Raw genomic sequence first — 8168 nt, 5'->3', positions numbered from 1 at the left:
CTCGAGATACTTAAGACAACCATATTTATAACGATATTCTTACTAACTCGATTAACTTTCCTTGAACCTTCTTAACTCATTCTTTCTTGTTTTAATACAAGTAGCACGGATTATTATGGAGTGTGACATTCTCCTCCTTTAGAACATTCGTCCTCGCATGTCAAATGAGGACTAAAACTCGTCAATTAAATAACCGAATCACCCGTTATCGCAGACTATAGACAGCAAGATTTGACCACGAAAAAGGGTGTTTTAGGAATATTATGCCTAAAAGTGCTAAACGACCAAATGGGTCGTTACAAAGGTCCACCTAAATTACGAAAATAAAACAAAATAGAAAGTTGGTCACATAATACAAGTTAAATGCAATGACATAAAAATAGAGGTGTGAAAGAATGTGATGAGATGGGCTTAGCCCATCTTTGGGCTGCTGTGAACAGTTTACTGTTGGGCTTCGGCCCAGCAGATTTCCTTTTGTATTGCTGTGGGTTGGCGATGGCTGTTAGGCCTCGCCTAGAATTTTATTCTGCTACGGGTGTGGACCGGACACGAGAAGAGTCAGGCGAGATTATGTTGGGCTTTCAGCCCAACACCGAGTGCGGAAGAGGAGCGAGTCCCGTGGACTCACATGCGGTGATCATGCAAAATGAAAGGAAAAGAAGGATTAGTATCCAATCGATGAATAAAGTTAAACATGTAACATATAAATTCAAAACAAATCAGCAGATTGTGTATATTCTATGTATATTCTAAGTACATCTCATTTTCTTCAGCGTTCAAAACTTAAATGATTACCCCAACCTGATACTAAAGCAATAATCTTTTAGTTAACAACATTTCAAAACAAGAAAACATTTCAAACACAGCAAAACAGCTTCATGGGAATGCTTCAAAGTACCAAATGAGAACACGCACGGCCATAATCTTATTTAATGGTAAGGGTATACATCAAGCAAAGTAACAGGGCACTAAAACACTTCAATTTTTAGAGGAACCATTTTAAACAGAGGAAAACAATACGGTCCTGGGCTTCAACATACTCAAATGGTACACACGTATACATACATGCTTGCTTAATTATAAGGGTATAAATATGATTGAGCAGTGATTATTTAGGAACTTGAATCACCTAGCTCTTGACTATGATCACGGCTTCAACAGCCGAATTAAAGTAATATATATATACCACCTTATTAAAACGAACCAGGCTAAACATGGTACAATTCTCGCTAAGTGCAGCAGTGAACCTACCTAGCACAGCAACTAATCAAAACTCGTCATACAAACAGCCAACGATGGACAGGAATCAAAATATCTAAACATGCTCAGCTAAATAAAATTAATATAACTAAATAAGCATACTAACGAAGCCACAGGACTAACAAAGCATTAGTACAAATGCGTAGATGCTGGACTAAGTTTAAAATGCCTTTAGCTCTTTTAAAATACCATCCGAGACTTATAATGATAAAAAAAACCAATAAAGACCAAATGGGCATGCAAAAGGTTTAGACAGGTTTAGTTCAACAAACAATTAACTGTTTAATATTCATGTCGATTTACTTCCAAGAGTTCAACACATAAATTTGGAGCACAATAATGTTCTAAAGGACCTAAATAAAGCCATAAACAGAAAAGAAACACTCGACATGGAAAAAAGAGGTTGCTGAACTAAAATTATGATTATACTAAAGAGAATCCAGTAATCAGTAACTTCATTGTTTAAAATATTTAGCGATGATTCGAGACTAGACCAGTTATGTATCAATATCTAAGCAAACACATACGGTTTTAAGCTAACCTAAACACATAAGACAAACAGAAAGCATTTAATTTACTGATGAATTCATAAAGAAGAGACGTTTACCGACCTGATTAGCATGTTTACTAACTAAGAAAATTATCTCCCATAACCCATTTCGGTATATACTTAAACTGGCATTACACTAATCGAACTAAATCAAACTAATCACATAACACAGCCCTCAGCCGACACATAACAATTTAAATGACACTATATCAGATTAAACCAAGCAGAATTCTATTGCGAAAACAACCAAGCAGAATTTTATTGAGAAAACTAATAACAGGCTGAACCAATAATTAATTTACAAACTAATTTCACACAAATACCCATAAATCCACGAACACCCTTAAAAATTACTGAAAACTAAACAATAAGGAGGAGGTTTTACCTTCTTCGGGTGCAGCGAAGTGGGTGTGGGGTTTCCAATCTACCTCGAAGACTGCCAAATCCGAACTTGCGATACTCGGATTCAAAGACTATCCGGAAGCAAAGGAAAACAGAAAAATGACTCAATCTTTTAACATCGATCTCCGGAAATACCAGACTGATAAAAAACAAAACTGCTTAGGGGATTTTGGCGACTAAGGGAAAGAACCCCTTTTTTGGGGGTTTATGCGGCTAAAGAACCTGTCCAATGAATTAACAGAAACCATTATTTATAGGGGGATTCTAGGGTTTTCGGAGTTCAAAGATTTGAAACTTTTGGGCGGGTTTTTTTTTAGTCAACAACCCCCACCTCAGACACAACGTTCGGATTCTGTCCATTTTCAGAAGTTTGATCAGAAAAAAAAAGAAGTGGACAAAACTCTTAAAAATTTCGTATTCGAAAAATAAGAAAAAGAATTCATAAAAGATTTTGGGTTCATAAACAGACAAAATCCATTAAAATTGCCTCAGATCGAGAACAGTGGGGAGGGGAAGAAGAAACAAAATCTCATCTCTTTCATCGGTTGAAATCTGGCGAGGAGGGTACAAGCATTGATTGCCTTCCCCGAAATGGCCATGCAAGGCCTGGGGAAGGTGAAAGGCATCTGTTTCTTTGCTCTGTTTGTCGACGTTTAGAGAGGAAAAGAGGAGAGAGAGAGAACGGGCAGAAGAGAGGAGAGGGAGAAAGAGGGAGGAGAGAGGAAAGAGGCGGATCTGATGAAGAATGAACCCTAAGGGTTCATTTGTTAATACGTTGGGCCGGGTCGGTTTAGTGGATAATGGGCTGGTCCATTAAAATGGGCTGGTCCGAAATTGATGGGTTGAACAATTTGGCTTCTGATTTTAGATAAAAGACCCAATTTAACTAATTATGTGCTAACATGTGTCAAAATATTGTCTCATAGAAGAGTATGTATTTGTTAGTACTCAGATAAAATAAAATGATGTCGTAATACCCGTGCGATAATATTTCGAAAGTTAACAGTAAGTAAACGCTATTATTAAATTGTGCGAAAATAGATGCGATGCGCGTGCCTAAGCTGGTAAAATGCCAAAATGATAAAAATGCGAATTATAATAATACTGGTAATAATGATAATAATAATAACAAAATAATAGTAATAATAATAATAATAATAATAGTAATAATAATAATAATAATAGTGATAGTAGTAACGATAATAAGATAGCAGGTAATGACTACAACAAGACAATAAAATACTGGCATTAGTGAAAGTCATGCAAATAATTATTTCTTGAATTGCCGAAATTACTACAAATGTAAATAAATATTTAGGGAAGGAGGGACAAAATCGGGTGTCAACACCGTCGTCTTATGCTTGTGAATCCCCTCTTTCAGCTGCAACAAGTATGGATTATTAAACTGTTTCTCCTTGACTTTCACGCTAACGAGGAAAAAGCTCTATTCCGAACAACCACTCCACCATCCTCAGAATCCAAAAAGCCTGACTCAAGACCGGCCAAACGATGAACTTCCTTGGTCATAACTCTCTTATCCGTGTCAACGTGGGCTAAACTTCCCATGGAACGCCGACTAAGAGCATCGGCTACAACATTCGCTTTTCCCGGATGATAGAGGATATCCACATCATAATCTTTAAGCAATTCGAGCCATCTCCTCTGCCTAAGATTCAGCTCCCTTTGCTTGAAGATATACTGCAGGCTTTTATGATCAGTGAAAATATCAACATGCACTCCATACAAATAATGACGCCACACATCCGAGACCAACTACCGAAGCATCACAATAAACCACGAACCCTTCGGCTCCTCCCGGTAGTATCAAACTGGAGCAGTAAGTCAATCTCTTTCTTCAACTCCTTCAAAGCTTCGCTCACAAGTATCTGACCATTGGAACTTAACCTTTTTCTGGGTCAACTTAGTCAACGGAGCAGAAATAGAGGAAAATCCTTCAACGAAACGTCTATAATAGCCTGCCAGACCTAAGAAACTCCTTTTATCAGAAACTGAAGTTGGTCTGGGACAACTCCTTACCGCATCAATCTTCTGAGAATCAACTTTAACACCTTCTCCTGAGATCACATGGCCTAAGAACGCCACTGACTTAAGCCAAAACTCACACTTTGAGAATTTTGTAAAAAGTTCGCGATCTTTAAGAGTCTGCAACACTATTCTGAGATGTTCTGCATGATCAGCCTCATTACGGGAATACACTAAAATATCATCAATGAAGACAATGAAGAATAAGTCGAGATAAGGCTTGAAGACCCTGTTCATAAGATCCATGAAAGAAAGCTAGCGCATTTGTCAACCCAAATGACATAACAAGAAATTCAAAATGGCCATAATGGGTTCCGAGGTCTTTGGAATATCAACTTCCTTAACCTTTAACCGATGATAGCCCGATCCGAGGTCAATCTTGGAATAACATTGGGCGCCCGAAGTTGGTCAAATAAGTCATCTATTCTAGGAAGAGGGTACCGTTCTTAATGGTGACCTTGTTCGGGTTGATCGTAGTCTATACATATACGTAAGGAACCATCCTTCTTTCGGACAAATAAGACCGGCGCGCCCAAGGCGAAACATTGGGCCTAATAAACCCCTTGTCAAGAAGATCTTTCAACCGGGCTTTTAACTCTTTTAACTCGCCGGAGCCATTCCGTATGGCGGAATAGATATCTAACGAGTATCGGGAAGTAGATCAATTCCAAATTCAATCTCCTTGTCGTAGGGACTCGGAAGATCTTCAGAAAGACCTCCGGAAATTCATTTACAACTTGACGGATCGAAGAGTTGGAGTCTGGGCATTTGAATCCTTGACTCGAACTAGGTGGTAGATATAACCTTTGGAAATCATTTTTCTGGCTTTTAGGTAAGAAATAAATCTACTCCTGGGTACTACTGAATTACCCTCCCATTCTATGACTGGCTCATTAGGAAACTCGAATCTTACAACTTTAGTTCTACAACATACTGTGGCATAACATGAAGCTAACCAGTCCATACCCATGATCACATCAAAGTCTACCATTTCTAATTCCGCTAAATCGGCATGGTTCTCATGCGATAGACTAAGACCGGGAAACCCCTATAAATACGTCTAGCTATGACTCGATTTCCAATCGGGGTGGACACCTCAAAGGGTTCATACAATTTTTTCTGGTTCAATGCCAAACTTTTTAGCAACAAAAGGGGTTACATAAGATAAGGTGGATCCCCGGGTCAATAAGGGCATATACTTCAAAAGTGAAAAGCGTGCGAGTGTACCGTGACAACATCCGCTCTGAGCCACCGTATCCCGACGACCCGTCAATGGCATACAAACGCTCTCGACCACCGCCCGTATTGCCGGGACCTGCCGTTCCACGCCCCTACCGGGCTCGATTGTGACGAGAGCCGCCGAATTTGTGGATCGCGCCACGTTACCCCGCACCTTGCCTAGTCGAACGACAATATTTCGAATGTGGCCCCTTCCGGCCGTAACCATAGCACGCATCTGTACCCATACGACACTCACCTAAGTGTCTCTTGCTACACTTGCTGCAAGCTGAAATAGTATAGGCTGACCGACCCACACTAGCCCGAGAATAAGAACTCGATGGTCCGAAATTCTCGTTTCGTCATTTCAAACCAGGGATCGGGGCACTAGCTGTAGATGGAGCTGGTCCCGCCGACCTCGTTCTTAAAGAACCGCCTACCTCCTCCCCGACTAAAGTTACCCGAAGATTTAGTCCTCTGTTGAATTCTTTTATCCTTTGTTTCCTCGCAAGAGCTTTCCTTCGCTCCGTTCGGCTTCATTACCTTGCACAAATGCCAAGATCTTAGAGATAGTCATCTTATCATTATGAGCAGCAGTCTTGGCATCTCTATACAATTCGGGTTTCAACCCCAGTACAAATCTTCTAACCGTTGCCCTCATGTCGGCAACCATGTGAGGAGCATATCTGGACAACAAAATAAATTTGAGATAATACTCTGGAACGGTCAAGTTCCCCCGCTCAACTCTCTCAAATTCCATAGCCTTTGCTTCCCGAACCTCGATAGGCATGAAGTGGTCGAGAGCGTCCAACGAACTCGTCCCGAAGTAGCAGAAGATGCATCCTCCCCTAGAGATTGTTCCCATGTCTTATACCAAATATGAGCAACATCCTGCGGTTACCGAAAAGCACCACAAACTCGCCGCTCTCGTCTCAAAAGTGACATGCATAATACGAAACACTTTCGCAGGCCATCAACATAGTTCTACGGATCCTCCTCAGCCTTAGTCCCTGTGAAAGTTGGAGGTTTCATCCGCAAGAATTCCTGAGTTCTTGAACTGTTTGACCCGCCACTAGCACCTGAGTTAGGGGTCGATTCTTGTCGCTGCGCCTGGTTGGCAACGATCTGAGTAAGCAGCTGGATGGCTCCTCTAACGTCCATGTCTGAAGTGTTGGGAGGTGTAGCTGTAGGAGCGGTTGGGGCTGCTGTCTGAGTCGGAACGGTCTCTTCGCGAGTTGCCTCTGCAGTAGCCCCCTGGCTGGTGGCTGTGGCCTTTCTGGTGTATTTTCTTTTTGCAGGCATTTTCTGAAATACGAAATTCGTACGAGTTAGAAGGATTCCCAAGTACCGCTCTAACTGCACGATCTAGAGTATGAAAGAAGTGAGACAATCTCGAATGTCTTGGTGGTCAACTGTTTATATGTACGGGCCCTCATAAAAGTGACCCCACCGGACACCGATTTCACAGACTCCCTAAAGACACTTGAACTTAGGCACCGATACCAAGCTTTGTCACGCCCGAACCATGGCACGGGCGTAACACGACACTCGGTGCCTCGATCGTATGTGACCGAGCGAACCACATGGCTTGTCGAATCATCAGCGAGGCATACATGAGCGGAATTATAAAGTGAAGTGCATGATGAGATTTTGTAAAACATAATAAGTCATAATATTAAACACAAGTACTTGATTAAGTCATGAATGCAGGCAATATCATAAATGAGCCAAACTAACCAACTCTGGAAGTCTAACATGACACTTGTCTTGTCTATGAAACCTCTAACATGAGTCTGAAACACGTAACATACTTGCTGGGACAAGGCCCCCAGCATACCTTTAGATGCAAAACTAAATAAAGAAAGACAATGCCTAAACCCCGAATGAGATGGGGCTCACCAATAAGCTGGTACGTGCAGATCCTAATGAGCAGAGGCGTCGTCCTGTAAATCCGTACCTGCATCGTGAAATACAAAGCCCCCGGCACAAAGGGACGTCAGCACATTGAATGTACTGGTATGTAAACTAACTGAATGAAATAACATGGGACATGAAAATAACATAACAGAGACTGAGCTGAAACATGATCATGAACATGAGTACATATACATATATAACATGTGTAAAGTATCGTGAGTAGGGAGAGCAGTAAATATAACCGACAACATGGTCTGGTACTTGCGTCCTACTATGTAACGACCCGTTTGGTCGTTTAGCACTTTTATGCCTAATATCTCTAAAACACCCTTTTGTGGTCTAATTGTGGTATCTATAGCTTGCGATAACCGGTGATTCGGTTATTTAATTGACAAGAATTTTAGACCCCGTATTTTATACGTCGAGTGATTCGCGAAAGACTCAACGTGAGATAGAAACCTCGGATTTACTTAGTATAAAAATATTATTGGAGATTAGGAATTACTTAAGTGTGGTGATAAGTAAAAAATTGGTGACAATAATAAGCCAACAAGAGCCTCAACATCCAAGGTAAAAAGGATGACTCAAGTCATCTAAAATAAGGCAAATGGAAGACATACAAGTGTGAAATTAAATGTTGATTCATCCACTACATTGTCAACATATTGTGGACAATTAAATTTGGAAGAAAACTTACATGATACATTCGGCTAGGGCTGAAAATTTTGGAGGAGAAAAAGTTGAAGCATACAATTGAATATTAATCCCCCTTTATGAA

The sequence above is a fragment of the Lycium ferocissimum genome, chromosome 4, assembly GCF_029784015.1.
Source record: "Lycium ferocissimum isolate CSIRO_LF1 chromosome 4, AGI_CSIRO_Lferr_CH_V1, whole genome shotgun sequence".
NCBI lineage: Eukaryota > Viridiplantae > Streptophyta > Magnoliopsida > Solanales > Solanaceae > Lycium > Lycium ferocissimum.
The sequence above is the reverse complement of the archived record's forward strand: the minus strand, read 5'-3'. Positions refer to the sequence as shown.